Here is a 16,319-nt window from a genome sequence, read left to right as displayed (position 1 = left end):
ACACGGATGGAAGAATAACATTACTGTGGATAGCTAAAGTCCTCTCTCGGTAGATCTCAGTGAGTCAATGTTTCCAGTTCTACAGTGTGCTTTAATAACTTCTCAGAATAGAGCATCAGCTCAGCAACAAATCATATTTGCACTCACATCTGAAGGTGGGTCACCAAGCCTATGCGCCACAACAACACTCACAGTCTAACCAACCTTTAGAACAAAATGTCAAACAAAATAAACATTGCAGAAACATGCAGAATCAGGGATTAATGTCCATATAAACATGCCCTGTTGTATTTCTGTTATTGTTTGTTTTTGAACTGAAGTGACATTTGTATTGTATGTCTCAACAATCACCTTGTTTGCAGGGTATACATGTTGTCTTACATACAAATATGGCAATCACTTTTCCTTGTGTCTGATACAGACAGTAGTTTATACATATTATAGCTACATTGATCACTTTATGTGCAAAATGTCTTGCATTATGGTCTTCTCAGTCTATCTTGAAACATGGCATCAGAAAAGGGTGAGTCAGTAAGAAGCCCCTCCTTTTGATTCTGAGAATCTGATAACAAATCCTACATCAACAACGTGTAGGGTGGATTCAGCAAAAGTGGCCCTAGAAAATGTGTATCTGAAAATCTGGCCACACCACAATTTGTAACTCAACAGTCAATTTTATTTCATCATTGTGGGCATGGTTGAAAGTCAAAGAAAGACTGGTTGGCATGTGTTCAAGGAAAGTGAACCAGCAAATGAATTGGACTCATAAGCATTAGAAGGACTGTTCCATGTTTGCAGAAAGTGTCAGCAAACAAGGGGGCAGTGTTTTCAGGACAAGTGGGAAAAGCATGTAATCCTGCATTTCTGAAATATCTTCAGTTGAATTCAGTAATGTAAAAAGTGTTTGCTTCAACATGTTAAAGGTGTTCTGCTGTGAGGCTGGTGGTTCACATCCTATTGAGGTTTGGGGCATTTTAAATCATTATTTCTGCATCTTCAGATTGTTATATAATTTTGATTTGTCATATATGTGGCATGACTTAATGATGATCTTAGAAATGTAATTTTAAAAAGCATAATTGTACTCTTCAGTAGTTACAGTACTGTAGACATATTGAATTATCTAAAAGAGTTGATATGTTGTCCTGCTTTAAATTGTAGATCAGTGTCTTAACAAACTAAAAAAACAGGAATGAGAATATTGTTGGGTTTTAGTCTATAGGCTAACCTAAACAGTAGTTCTCTTCAAAACGTTACACAAGCATGTTAACAAACGTTCCAACATTTACAAAAACATAATTGTGTAAGCGACCAACAAATGCAAGGCAAATTTATGTTTTTAACAGTGATGTTTTTATGATGAATTTCCCATTAAACTGAGCGAACCCCAGCATCTCCAGTGTGGTGATAATCACGTGACATTCTTGCTGCATCTTAGAACGAACACACCCTATTACAGTAAGGCGCTCCATTTAAACTGTAAAGGCAACTCTTTAGCTAACTCTGCCCTAACATGTCTGTTAACATTGGCTGCTACCGCTATTCATTTGGCATTTCAAAACCAAGCTCGCCTGTAAATAGTCCTAACATCACTTCAGAATGACTTTGTGGAGAAAATTAGATCAGCTGTTGCTCCCGGTGTTCCCCGACCTCCAAACACACTTCACCAAGTAAGTTTAGCTGCTTGTGCTTACATCCATATTGTGAGTTGATGTCTTGGCTCTATGGGTTTGGTGTGTGTGTGCTTAGTTGTTGCCTATATCAGGAGGCCTAAACAGTGAGGTTGTTGATGCTGCTGGTTGCATCTGTTTGGGGTCACTGTCTCGGCTGGCTGATATAGCTGATGTCCTGTTTTTTGCTCTGACGCTGCTGCTTTCTTCCTATTTGCAGTGCCGTTGTGAATTACTTTCTTCTTGAGGATGAGCTAATTTTTCTGCCTTACTTACATTTGGAATTAAATATGACTTGTTGTTAGTCATTTTTGTTTGTTATGGGCTGAATTGACCATACAGAAAGTTGCACACCGCAGATTCTTTTGTGGGATTGTGCTATTGGCAAACTGCAAACCAGGGCGTCAATTGCTATATATGCTTAGTCACCAGTTTATTAGGTACACCTAGCTAAAACGAATGCAATCTATCCCAATGGATGCAGTATGCATTAATAGCTATTACTAGTAAAATTGCTGGTCTTACTAGTATATTTATTGAATCTTTTACTTTACTGATGCTTATGTTGTTCCTCAAACGTAAGTCACTTTGGATAAAAGTGTCTGCCAAATGACTAAATGTAAACTTACAGTCCTGCTATGAATTATACCTTCATGAACAGAATAATGCTCAGTTTTTGTTAAAACTGTTTCTCTTAAAATGGCAAGGGTTTCTATTATTTTTTCCACCTCAATCATATTAATGAGGTTAGGCTAAACAACAGAAATACCTGCCTGTGTAACACAATAGAATTCAACAGCCCATCTTGCACACTGCCCATACACAGTTATCTCCCTCTAAGTTTGGCTTCACAGGAAACCCATCATGGCTGTCACAAACATTAGCATAGTGCGTCAGAGAAATAGTTCAACTCAAAAGTAATGGGCTCATGTGTCAGGTTGTTTGTCATTATTATCATATTTACATCTTAACTGCGCACTTCCTGCTGTTTATGCTGCTGCTACACTCAGCTAGATTCAGTGCCATCCCTATGCTGATGTCCATGTACATATGGCCAACTGCTCTTTATTAATGTTACATTGCATTTTTTTGTCTGCTGCATTTATGAATGTTGGTAATTTTTAATATGAATGCAAGTGAATACTTGTCTGCTGCATAGCTTACATGTTTTGGCATGCTGCTGCATTTCATGTGGTTTGCTTGGTTTAGATTTAATAGGCAAGGCAAGGCAAGTTTATTTTTGTATAGCACATTTTAACAACAAGGTAATTCAAAGTGCTTTACATAAAACATAAAAGCAACAGGGAAATATAAAAAAGTTTAAAAGCAACATAAAATATAATAAAAGTTACAGTGTTATTATCAGGGTTAAAAGAGTTAAATGGATAAAAGCAATGATAAAAAGCTAAAAACAAAGAAAAAGAAACAGGACAGTAAAAGTTACAGTGCAGTGTAAGTTATCAATAAAAAGATTTAAATTAATTAAATATTTAATTAAAAGCAATGGTAAAAAGAAAAGTCTTCAGTCTTAATTTAAAAGAACTGACTGTTTCAGCAGACCTGCAGTTATCTGGGAGTTTGTTCCAGATATACGGTGCATAATAACTGAACGCTGCTTCTCCTTGTTTAGTTTTGACTCTGGGGACAGAAAGCAGACCTGCCCCAGATGACCTGAGAGGTCTGGATGGTTCATAACGAAGCAAAAGATCAGAAATGTATTTTGGCCCTAAACCATTTAGTGCTTTATAAACTAACAGCAGGATTTTGAAATCAATTCTTTGACATACAGGAAGTCAATGTAAAGACCTCAGAACTGGAGTGATGTGATCCACCTTTTTGGTCTTAGTGAGGACTCGAGCAGCAGCGTTCTGAATCAGCTGCAGCTGTCTGTTAGATTTCTTAGGGAGCCCTGTAAGGACACTGTTACAGTAGTCAAGTCGACTGAAGATAAATGCATGGATAAGCTTTCCCAGGTCCTGCTGAGACATAAGTCCTTTAATCCTTGATATATTCTTCAGGTGATAGTATTCTGACTTTGTAATTGTCTTAATATGGCTCCTCAAATTCAGGTCTGAGTCCATGACTACACCAAGATTTCTGGCTTGATTTGTGGTTCTTAACATTACAGTTTGAAGTTGAGCACTTACTTTCAATCGTTCCTCCCTGGCTCCAAAAACAATAACTTCAGTTTTATCCTTAAAAAATTCTGGCACATCCAATCGTTGACCTGCTCAATACATATAATAATTTCACTTCACTAGATAGTATATTACCTGCAATGATTGAAGATGCTTAGTTGGGAATTTCCAAGTAGCAATTGCTGATTCCATATAATTATGTGTATTTAATGTGTTTCGTTGTGGGGAGGGAGACTGGAGTAAATTATTATCACTCTACAGTCTTCTGTGCAGAGCTATAGGTGTATGCTTGCTGCCACCAATGAGGTCAGAGCCTGGATGGTGGCAAATTGTGTATTCACATAAATCTGAGCCAGCTGACTGAACTGCACTTGTGTTTCTGCACCTTTTTCACTCTAGCTCTTTTTCTCCCATGTTACCTAATTAACTTTCCAAAATATCCAGCGTTTAGATTTCATCATGCCATCATTAGTTTCTCACGGGTCTCTTGGGTGTACTTCTGCTGTAGGACTGAAAGTTGTGACCTCTCACTTGTCTGCCTAAACATTTCATCTTAAAGTCTCCCAGTAGAGCATCTGCTGCCCGGCTGGGTGTACTACAGCATCAGCTGGGATTTCACCATCCTGGTTCATTCTCTCCACATCAAATAAATCTCATCTGTTGTTGGGGAAGCATATAAGGGCTGCATCAGTGTCTACATACTTGCTTACCTGCATGTCTGTTTTGTGAGTTGGTGCATGCACCTGTGTAGTGGCTCTGGCCTTGTGGATGAAGTTTGGTAGGCATGTCAGGCATCTGGAGCATAGCTCATTGTAGCTGGACTACAGAGAGTTCATGCATTAATGAGTTGTGTTCTTTTGTAATCTGGGAAGTCATTCATGTGGCTATGTGAGGGAATGTGTGTGTTTGGACTGAAAGGTTATCATCAGCACTGGTGTTGAATCTTAAGAGGAGAGGCATTGAGTTAAATGTCTCTGGTATGTTTATGTGCTGTAATCAATTAGTCACTTGAGAAAATCTATAGACAAAACCATTAATAAGTAATTATTTGTAACTAATTTGGTAAGTAAAAAATGCAGCTATTCTTTGGCTTAGGTTTACAGTTAGGGTCAGGGCCCGTATTTATCATGCTTCCCAGAATTACTCATAAGAACACTGCTAAGAATTGACTTAAGACAAAAAAAAATCTTGGCTCAAAGCTAGGGCTGGGCGATATGGCCAAAAATGCTATCACGATAAAAGCATTTCATATCATTCGATATTGATAATTATCACGATAAATGTCAAATCGTTATTTCTTTCAAGTTTAAAGGCTGATTTTTGCTCCTGTCTGAAAATTGAAGAAACCAGATGGTTAATTATGTGGTTAAATGTTTCTTTATGGTCAGAATGGGACAAACACTTGATGCCAAGTGGATCACTTGACAAATCTGAGGGAGAACATTCATATAATAAAATAAAAAAATTCCTAAATATGATTAGTAAGTGTTTTTTCTGTCCCTTTTCCTCAACAAAATAAATATTTTAATAGACAGATTAAGTGCTAATTTGAAGCCGGCTAATTGCATGAATTGTGTTTGCTTCTATCGGACTACGGGGTTGTTGTTGGGAAATCGATGAAACGCATGACAATGTGTGGAGCTGTAAGTGCCATAATTGTTTCCATGACAATTCGTCAAATAATTAAGCAACATTTTTCCCCTCCTGAAATATTTGCGCATGTCTCTGTCTCCACAGTGCCATCACAAGCCCCTTCTGGCAACTCCTAAACACTTGAGAGAGCTCTGGGAAAGTAAGAGTGATTCTTTGCTTTATGAAATTTGATAACTTGCTTTTATACTTAAGTTTGAAAGTAGGAGTACATTTCATGAATTCTCAGCAATTAAGACTAAAATGGCACTTTCAGAAGCTTGATAAATACCGGCCCAGGTTTCTCCGATGTGAGCATTTGCGTCTTTCCTCTTTTCTCTTATCTTGCTTTTCTGCATTTTACATCTTTCTAAATTAAAACACTTGAGAGTTTTTGGACTGAAGGTTGGGCTGAAAAAAAAGTTCAGACAAGACAAGATCAGTATAGGGCTAAACAATATGCAATAATCAACAATATCATATTGTGATATGAGTCACGATTATAGTGGCAATGGTAATGTTTGCATTTCACTGAATAATCATAAAAATGATGATGTGATGATGAAAAATGATAATGTGATTTTTTTATTTTTGCTGAGGTCTGCACCAACCAAGTATGTTCCCTTATGTCTGGAGAATATGGTAATTTTTTTGATTTGTAGGCCCAGGGCATCTCTATAGGAATACAATGTTTGATTTTTAATTGGTAAGTCGTGACACATTGTACCTTTATCAGAAAATTGCAGCTCCTGCGAATTGAATATTGCACTTGGCCATACTGTGATTTCGATAATATTACAATTAATTGTTCAGCCCTAATCAGTATATAAAAAACATAATGAAAATCATAATTTGACAAAGTGACCTTTACTCGGGGTCCATTTACCAGCTTTTTATGGTGCTTTCTTTTATTTCTTTTTTTTTTCTTTTAATTCTTTCAATGACTAATGCATTTTATAAAACAAAAAAGTTTTTGGGGAATTTTTAACCACAGCTTCTGGTCTTTATCAATGAACCCTTCATGGAGTATGATCTTTTGAGCATAACATGTTGTACTAAAAACATTGGTTTTGCAAATAAAGGATTCATGGTTTGAATTCTGGTTCTTCCAAAAAATGATTAAATGTATTAAACTCGTGTTTGTAGCAGAGAGATTAAGATTAAATTTAAGTATATAGTTCTTACCCCCTCTTTTGTGACTTGGAACCCGACAGATGTATGTTGTGAGCGATTCTTCACTCTGTCCAGCTCACGCTGTCTCAAATGACCCCTGTTGAGGTTCTTCACCCCTGAAGCAGAATCTCACAGACTGATGAAAGATGGGGCTACATTCAAATTATTTTGTGTTATATTTTGCAGATGCCTGCGACCCTGTATGCAGGATAAGCGGTTGACGATGGATGGATGGATGGATGGATTTTGCAGATGCTCTTTTGCCCCACAGCCTGCAATTGATTGATTGAGAAAGTATGGGGTTAGATATCCATTACATTACAAGTCAGATTGCTACACATTTTATTCCAAATTCAGAAAGAATTTCTGGGTCTTTTTCTACCCTGACACCGATTTTGGTTCTTAAACAAAATATATGCTGATACCACCCGACCAGTCCGACTTGATATTGGGATAAAAAAGGCATTATTCTGTAACAGGAATTGCCTGTGCACTAAGTATGTGTCTGCTCACCATGGCTGAATGAATGTGATATTTGAAACACTGAATTGTACCTACCTATTGTACCTTACAGTGCAAAGAATCAGTACTTCTATAGACACGATGTTATGTTATGTTATCTTTTATTAATTTATTCTAATGCAATCACATTTCCTTTTATTCAACTTCTCAAAAGAATCTAAAAGTTATGACCCTTCACCTCATTGAACTTTACCTACAATTAACCTTTAACTTAATGGACCCTCCAAATTAAGTGAACTTTGCTATAAAGGTGTAATCTAACAAGACTGCATATGCCATTTCAGTGATGCTACAAGAAGACCTCATTATTAGAATTTTTTTCTCATTTATCATCTCATCATTACAAAATCCTGCTTTGTTTTTATCTATCGAGGTTTGTGCAAACAGTGATCACTTGTTCTGTGTCATCTCTGTTGCAAAATGTGTACAAATGTACAACATGTACTGTATACATAAAATTAGGATATCTTGGACCTTAGTTGAGTATAACCAGTGTTTGAAACCAAAATATGTTTCACCAGTAAGTGTCATGGTTTGGTTTCAGTGTTACTGAATCACAAAAGAATAGCTTTTATTGTGAGCTGCCACTTTACCACTTTACTATACCAGTTACAGTAATTTATCCATGGCCGTGAAATGATCGCTTGACTGTGCTGTACATTGCAGATGTGTATCTCTGTAGAAATGCAGTTAGAAGCATGCATTTCTCCCTTTTTAGTGTTATGTGTTGTCTCCTGTTTTCCTCCAAAGGAAGATAACTGTTTTCACATGATCACCACCAATGTGGAATCATACATCAATATAACACATACTCCCTCCTCATCTCCCAGCCTGTGCCTTTGTTGTTTCAGCACTTCTACATAACACCTTATTCCTAGTGTTTTGCTCTATGTGCTATAAATACACCATGTCCTTGAGGCAAAAACCTGGCATCTGTCCCAAAACAGGTTTGTTAACATATTTCATAGGCCATCTGGATGCAGTGAGGTTCTCTCTATGATACATTAGGTTGTAGTTGTGTAAAGTGTATGTGCAGTTCGCCGTTATGCCTGCACCACCGTAACATAATGTTGTATAAAAGTGCTGAAACAATTAGGTGAGTTATACTGACGACAATATTGATAATCCATTAAGTTATTTATGCTGGTTCCAGCTACTTAAATGTGAGAATGTGCAGCTTTTCTCTATTTTTTTTATTGAATTGTAAATCAAATACTTTTTGTTTGAAGACAGATGTCACCTTGGGCTCTCAGTGCTTACTGTATGATGGGGATCTTCTGAATAAGACTTAAGGTGTATCCTGAATAAACTAAAAATAATTGAATAAACTGAAAAAACATTGAAAGATTAATCGATAATTGAAATAATTGTTGGTTGCAACCTTTCTGTATGCACTAATAAGTTAATGACTGGACAACCAACAGTTCTTCCTTTTAAAAAAAAAAAAGATTTTTTTAGTGATTCTTTTGTTTGTATCACAGTGTGAACTTGTTATGAACGTGTATGACAGTGTGAACATTGCACATGCTTTTATGACCTGCAAAAATTATGTGTTGTATGCGTCGCCAACAATAACCCTGTTACTGTGGTGACAGTCCAAGTCACTTATAACACTGCAGGGAATCGCTGCACAGGCCTGAAGCACTTTTTCAAAAAATTCAATGGAAAACTCAGACTGGTAAACTCAGTGTTTTTACAGATGTACAGTCTGGTTCAATCCAGCAAAGTTTATGATAACTTATTTCCGTTGGTACCGGTCAGAAAGGTGTCAACTATGTGCTAATTTTTGAGGCTGTTATTGTCGTGGACTGCATTAAAGTATATCTGAAATTGTGCCCCCTCCCATAGCCTATATGTACAATGTGGGGACAAAATAACATAAACACCTTACAATATAGCACAATCTGGCACCGCAACAGTAAAAAAGATTAATCAACACCTCTTTGAGGCAGTAAAGAATGTTATACGCTTCATAAAGGATCCTTGGTGTTAAACATGTATTGAATTTCCATTAGATATCCTCATCTTTAGTAAAAGTAAATCAAGTAAAATTTCTGTTGTGTCTAGTGCCACTTAATATCTACAGTGAAGTGACCTTGTAGCAATTTTAAATGCTAATGTGAACATCAGGAGAATATTAGGGACTTTGTTAATCATTTATTTAGAGATAAAATACCATGATGTATGATCAGATCATCAGGTCTCTGATATTGAACTTTTCTATTCATACTTAAAGGTATTTGGCATTTTACAAGGTATTGCTAAAATGCCATTTTTATGGTATTGCTATTATAGTTTTCATAAAACTTTCTTCAGTGGAGCAATCCAAATTCACCAGCATACTGCCATCTAGTGGCCTCAGGTTGAAATTCAACCTTGTAGATCTATTTTGAACTCAATATGCTCAAACAAATTGGATTCATAATGTATGGCTTACATTACACACCGTTTTATATCATATCTGAGGCTGTGGATGAATCCTTGCAGTAAATCTATTCTGTAATATGTCCCAGCCCTCTGTGTGACATTGCCAATAAGATGGAGAATTGGTGATATGATGTATGAGTGGCCAAGGTGAATGTATTGTTTTAACCAAAAGGGCACCAGCTGCAGTCGCAGAGTTGTGGCATGGAAAGTGGAAATCTGACCTATTGGTTTAGAGCAGATAAAAACACATTCCCCCTGACCTTTCCGCTTCATTACCCGCTATGATACCTCATAAATTGAGGAAAATACAGTGCTGATGTCACCTCAGAAGCAAGGAGAGAGCGGCAGTTTTTTCTCTTTCTTCTGTCCATTTTTTTCACACTTGATTTATAAGTCAAGACTGTCTGGTATATTAAATTGACATAACATTAAATTTTCAAAAGAGACTATGAAATACCCTAATGTAAACAATAATGACTCAATGATGGATACATTTAAATTGATAATTATATATAATTATTTAATAATTATTTATTTGTTGTGAAATATTTCAGAATAAAGAATTATAGAAGCACACTAAAGGAATTTGAAGATTTCAGTGTTGCAAATCAACTCTTGAACTGTGAGTTTATTGTATTTATGTGTATCATACAAATATTCAAAACAAAGCAAATTTTGATGTGAGAGAACAACTGTTTTAATATATTTGATTATCTGTGGCGCCCTCTGCTGGTTCATGGGTTGTCCCCACATGAGCTACAAGACAATGAAATTGAAAATTTAACTCTCAATTGAAATTGAGAGCTAGTTCCAGACTTTAGCAAATCTATAGCAACATCAAAAACAATATAAAAGTAGTAAATGCAATATGGTAAATAAACATTACATGTGTTGGCATCTATAAAATCACTTGAATCTCAACATACCCTTTACTATTACACATCATCTAGGCCCTTATAGGCCTAATACAAGAACGCCTAACAAATACCTCAAAATGATTAACAGAATACAAGAGCAGGAAACATATTTCTGCTAAACAAACCAATATTTACTTCATCAGACTTTCTATTAATCTTTTATTCCTGTTTATTTATTTTTATATTCTTATAAATTCTTCTTCTGCCCCCTAAAAGTAATTCATATGGAACAATCTATAAAGGAACAATCACTCACACTTAAGTTGAACTACTTGATGCATGTAGTCATAAGAAATCTGAGAAGAGGCGATCATGAGTAGAATTAGTCTTAGTTTAGGGGGTCACAAATCAACAAAGGTTGTGAACCACTGCTGTAGGCCATAAGAAGTGTAAACAAATATGCAAAGGGGAAATACTACTATTACTACTACTACTACTACTTAAATCCCCTTGGGACTTTCAAAGAAACATAATTTTTGCAGATGCTGAGCAGATGATAGTGTTACACAGAACTAAGCAGACATCATTAGACCTCACAGCAGTATCCCACATACTGTATGAATGAAATAAATACCAACAAATAAGAGCAATCCATTCCAATAACTGACTACTGAGGATAAATCTGAGCTACCATAACATCTCTTGCAGAGATATAAATCTTTACGCTGTAGTCTACAAGATGCTGCTGCTGCTACCATTCATCTTTCAGCCAGTCCTGACTGTGGGTGTGTACGTGCGTGTGCGTGCATGTGCTCTTGCGTGTGTGTGTGTGTGTGTGTGTGTATGTGTCTCTTCCGTTTCATTAATGACAGTATATGGTGACGCCTTGCAGCAGGGATTACCACACCGTGAGCTCTGGCTCTACCACTGTGCGCGGTAATGAAGGAGAGCTGAGGAGACTGGAGGCACCGGCGGCTGGTCGCTTTCCACTGGAGTTTACATGGCAGACGACAAATCTATACGTGACTGTCTTACCAGAGATTAAAACTGTCTGAAAGAAACACGGATTGAGAAATAGAAAGAGAGATGGCAGCTAGTAGGCTTTTTGCACTTGTTGTGGCAACCTGCTTAGTGCAGTTTCACAGGAGATCACTGGCTAAAAGTTCAGGAAATAAAGGGAAAATGGGTTATAATAGTTATGTGTCACTTCTGTGCGATGTTGCAACTAAAGGGCATTTGTAGATTGCAAGCCAGCTCCCAAAGCTGAACAGTTAAATAGTTTCCCCTGCAAACATATATCCTCAATAATTGAACCTTAAATCTTTATCAGTTTCATATTATAATTTTAATTAGTCTATCACTGGAAATTTGATATGTGGGTCTGCTTCAACGAAATGTCAGGAACTGGTTCAGATGTTTTTGAGATATCAAGACACCACAACAGTGGTAAACCCAAGTTCTTTATTAACATGACAATCATTATCATCAGGGTATTATGTTTTACAGCCACATACAGATACACCTTCAGATTGAATTTCGCTTTAAGTAATACAGAATATGTCAATAATTATACACAGGATTTGGTTTTTATGGGATTCAAAGCTTAAATTCTAATTATTAGCAATGCCTTTGTCTCTTCTGAATAGTGTTCCTCAGCAGATATCCAGCAAACACCTATGGTAGAAGACTTCTTTAGATTTAACAAATTATAATTCATCATTAATTCAGTATAAGCATTAATAGGATAAGACTTGTGGGATGTTGCTTTTTTGAAAAAGTGATGTGTTGTCTAGTTGCAGAATGCCTGTTGTCATATAAATCACTGTGGGTAATGTGTAACTTAAAAGAGTAATCTGCAAGTCTCTTGTTTTTCATTTTAGTGACATCTTTGACGCATACTGTTTATTACTGTTGTGGTTTTGAACTTAATATACACAGAGATCTGCTGGCAGGCAGACAGTAAGTCAACAGTGATTTTCCTTGGATTTTTCTGTTGTTACAGTTTAAGTTAGTGCGGGTGGCCTTCTTTTCTTTATTCAGTTCAGACATGGTCGCTAGCACTATGCTAACTGCCCTGTTCTGCTTCAGTTTATTGAAAACCATTTGAAAACACAACAGGACACAACACATGACTTATCAGATGCTGACTGTTTAAAACAAAAATGGAAACTAGAATAATTGCATTTGCTGAAGAGAATATGTGTGATTGCTGCATCTGCTGCTGCTGCTTCTGGTGATTGATGTGTACATTAATCAAAGTTATGTAATTTGTCAAAACACAGTAAGTCCAGAGGACATAGGTAGAAATTCAGAAAATGTTATGATTTACTGTGATTGTATTTAAGGCAAATATGTCTTACATAAATGTTGATGGTCAAAAGTGTTTTATAACTAATCATATGGTGGCGCTATCAACACCACATCTCAGTGTGTTGAACACACTCCCAAGGGGGAGGTTTTGCCCAAATATTTGTTGTCTCTGCCTCACAGTTCATGAGTAATTGACCAAAAGGTGAAGCTATTGGTGCCATGCGTCTATATGTCATGCACATGCTTATTGGGAACTTGTGTACAATTAGCATTTTAATTTCATTAAAGACAACAGAAGTGTAGAAATATCATGTTTTAATGTTACTGTAGTACTCCCTATGGGTAGAATTGCATATAATGGAATACACTGCAATGTGGTTGTATGCACAGCATCCCCAAATTCAATCCAATTTAGTATTGAAGAGTTATGGTCGTGGAGTCGAATCGGCATCATCCAAGGAACACACTGTAAAAATATAATTTTCCTATGCTTCATGGTTCATGAGTTATTAGCTCCAAACTTGAAACGCTTAATAACCACGTACTGGCATTATTGAATACATGCTTTAATATGTTAAGCACATCTGTTTACCAGGTAATCCAAAAATGATTACACTAAACTATTCATATCTCAATAAATATCACAGAAAACTAAGTAATCCATAAAATAAAAAGAATAATAAGTATGGGAAATAAAGATCACAATAACAATAGTGTGATTGCTCAACAGGCTATAGGTTGAAACATTATTGTCCTACCGCATATAGATAATTTGTGAAAATGTTGCATAGCATTACCTTTACTTTAAGTGTTAAAGGTAGACTGAGATTCCAGCGGCTCCACTCCCCTCCAGGTCTCTGCGGATGTTCAGATCCTGTGGAGATCAAGCAGAGAGAGCAGATCTTAGAAAGATCAATACTCCTTAGTGGATTTCCTATATCAACCACACTGAAATCCTACCATCTGTGACATATAGGTTGAGCGTATAAGTCACTGCTGGGTGGGATCCAATCCAATAAGTCGCTCTCCACACCGTCTGTTCTTGTTGGGTTGGAAATGCTGTAGGCAGGGAGAGGTGGATGAGTGGAGCCACCAGGTATACCAGGTGGAGTGTTCACTTTTTTTTTTTAATCAGTTAACTGCTTATGTCACTGTCAAATTCACTTGTGGAGGATATTTGTCACCTGATATAACACATTAACACATACAGTTATACACTGCAAGACATAAAACAGGAAATAAAACATGAAAAGATTTTAATAATAAACTGTGTATAGCCAGCAGCCAGTTAGCTTAGCATAAGGACAGGTGACAGAGGTAAACAACAAACCTAGCTTTGTGCAAAGGTGCGGAAATCTGCATAACAGCACCTTCTAATGAATTAGCTCACAAAAACAACACACTGTAATTATTTCTAGGCCAGTCACAGTAACTTCCTGGAGTCTTGTCGCTTCGATTTTTGTACGGACTAAACAAACAAGACTATAATGTGTTAATTATATTCTTGCTTGCATGTGGTTTTAGATGGATATTGTTAGCTTCAGACAGAGCCAGGCTAGCTCTTTCCCCCTGTTTCCAGTCTTTGTGCTAAGCTAAACTAGCTGGCTGTAGTTTCATATTTACCATACAGATAATATAGTGGTATTGATATAAGCGTTCTTCACAAAATATACTTTCTCCCCCTGACACTTTGTCAGGGGGTGCGTCCTAGTACATTAGTTTACAAAAGAACAATATTTACTATATTTAAGATTATTTTCCTTTAAAAGAAAATGCAAAGTAATTGATTTCTTTTAAAAATCCAAATTGACTTATTACGGTTTGGATTTACACAACTTGGCAAACTTGAATATGATGGAAAGAATGTGACAATATTTAAATTCTAATTTGATAACTGACAGAATTATACACAAGGATTGCAAGAAACATATTACACAAAAATGGAAAATCACAAAAAGCAAAACATAAATGTGCACAGAAGGGAATTAATCAACAACACTTGAGAAATTAAGATAGCAATCAATATTTGTCTTATTACCTTAAACAATGGGGATGCAGACATTTTTTTGTATATTTTTGTCCTGTCTGTATATAATAGTTGCTTGTTTCAAACAGCTGCTCATCAACAGAAAAATAAACCTGTGCAGAACTGTTGACCACTTTGTGTAGAGATGGAAAAGTGAATGCCAGGAAAAGAACAGATCTACATTTGCACCAGGGAAAATGGAACTTGTAACATCTGGTTTTAATAAGAGCGCAATCCAAAGAAATATTTTTACAAGGAGTAAACATTTTACACCACAGCCAACACCAGAGTGACTTACAGTCACTGAACAGCCAGAGCTTGTAAGTCTTGCTGTCGATGGATGCACTGGTTCTTCAATGCTGACAGCAACTGGCCCTGAAAGTAGTGGACAAAAACTTGTTTATCTCAGGCCATGTGCAATGTAATTGGGGAAATGTAGTGAATTATGCCATTTATCCATGTGAGAAATAGGCTGTTTCTAGGCAATAAATCAAAGGCTGATGTTTGTTTATTATTAAGCAGGGTTTGATTTGACTGTCAGACTGCTGTCATACAGCCCACTTGGCCATTAAGTGAACACAATGGGAGCAGAGTGAGCGTTTTAATTTATTTATATGACACAATGTTCAATTTTAAACATTTACATTGCTATTTTTGTTACAGAACAACAAAAGTGAATGTAGTGCAAACATCCAGTGCTTATTCAGTGATTTATCGATTTGAGTTGCTGTTAGCCAAATTTAAAATTTGACTTCCAGTGATGGCTTTAAAAGAACACAAAAAATATTTCTTCAGTATTCTGCAGTGATGATATTGAGTTGGATTTTTATAGAGTAAAGGCTAGTTTGTAAAATGACTGAAGTGATCTAATGTGTTTCTGCATCTTGTCCCAAATATGTAACACAGTACGACATATGGAAAAGGAAAATTATTCATAAATATTTGGCTGCAAACATAGAGAATCAAATTAAGTTTTAGCCTATTTATTAAAAAAAAAAAAAGGATTTTAAAGAAAGACAAAAAAGGGTAAAGGGTGTAAAAGTAGTATGACAATAGTTATAGTTAATGGGTGTAAACATAATAATAGCTGCTATTTCACTTTCAGCATTTTGCTAATGTAACAGTACTACTTTCTACAGAAACTGGATCTAATATAGGAAATGAAGACTTAAAATAAATGAGTTAACTACAGTTAAAGCCGAGCTATGAATGTGCTTAATTTAAGTTAATTTACAATAACAAACATTAGTGACATAACTTTTAACTGTTGCATAAACATTATTTTACAGTGTATAATTTAAATCTTGTTGCTGTTTACAATTCTTCCTCACCCCTCCATAACTGGACTACATGAAAGGGCAGAGGTTTTATTGAGGAAACAATCATTTCTGACTTCTAGTTTTGAAATGAACGTGGCATTAGGGGTATAAAGGATGATGTAAAGCTTCTGCTTAAGTGGTCCTCTCCATAATATTATGCATTTTATGCCCAAATATGCCATGTTTGTACAGCTGGAGAGTCAGATCAGCGTGCAAAGTATGACATTGACTCTGCAAGAATTCAGGGT

At 36.2% G+C, this 16,319-nt stretch overlaps 2 long non-coding RNA genes across 2 annotated transcripts; one reads left to right on the top strand and one right to left on the bottom strand.

The window, feature by feature from the left end:
- The first annotated feature begins 805 nt into the window (after positions 1 to 805).
- On the top strand, positions 806 to 8,477 carry LOC119889411. The gene is made up of 3 exons (XR_005442050.1): positions 806 to 962; positions 5,546 to 5,600; positions 6,797 to 8,477. It is a non-coding gene; the product is annotated as an uncharacterized LOC119889411 (long non-coding RNA).
- Positions 8,478 to 11,166: 2,689 nt separating this feature from the next.
- LOC119889165 lies at positions 11,167 to 15,129 on the bottom strand. Its single transcript, XR_005442020.1, has 4 exons — positions 15,051 to 15,129; positions 13,687 to 13,785; positions 13,524 to 13,600; positions 11,167 to 12,090 (listed from the first exon to the last, which is right to left on the bottom strand). It is a non-coding gene; the product is annotated as an uncharacterized LOC119889165 (long non-coding RNA).
- Between the last annotated feature and the right edge of the window lie 1,190 nt (positions 15,130 to 16,319).

The sequence above is a fragment of the Micropterus salmoides genome, unplaced genomic scaffold, assembly GCF_014851395.1.
Source record: "Micropterus salmoides isolate LMB-PRFRI ecotype aquatic unplaced genomic scaffold, ASM1485139v1 Ms_hic_scaffold_5, whole genome shotgun sequence".
In the NCBI taxonomy this organism is placed as follows: domain Eukaryota; kingdom Metazoa; phylum Chordata; class Actinopteri; order Centrarchiformes; family Centrarchidae; genus Micropterus; species Micropterus salmoides.
Note: the sequence above shows the minus strand (reverse complement) of the source record. Positions and strands in the feature narration are given on the sequence as shown.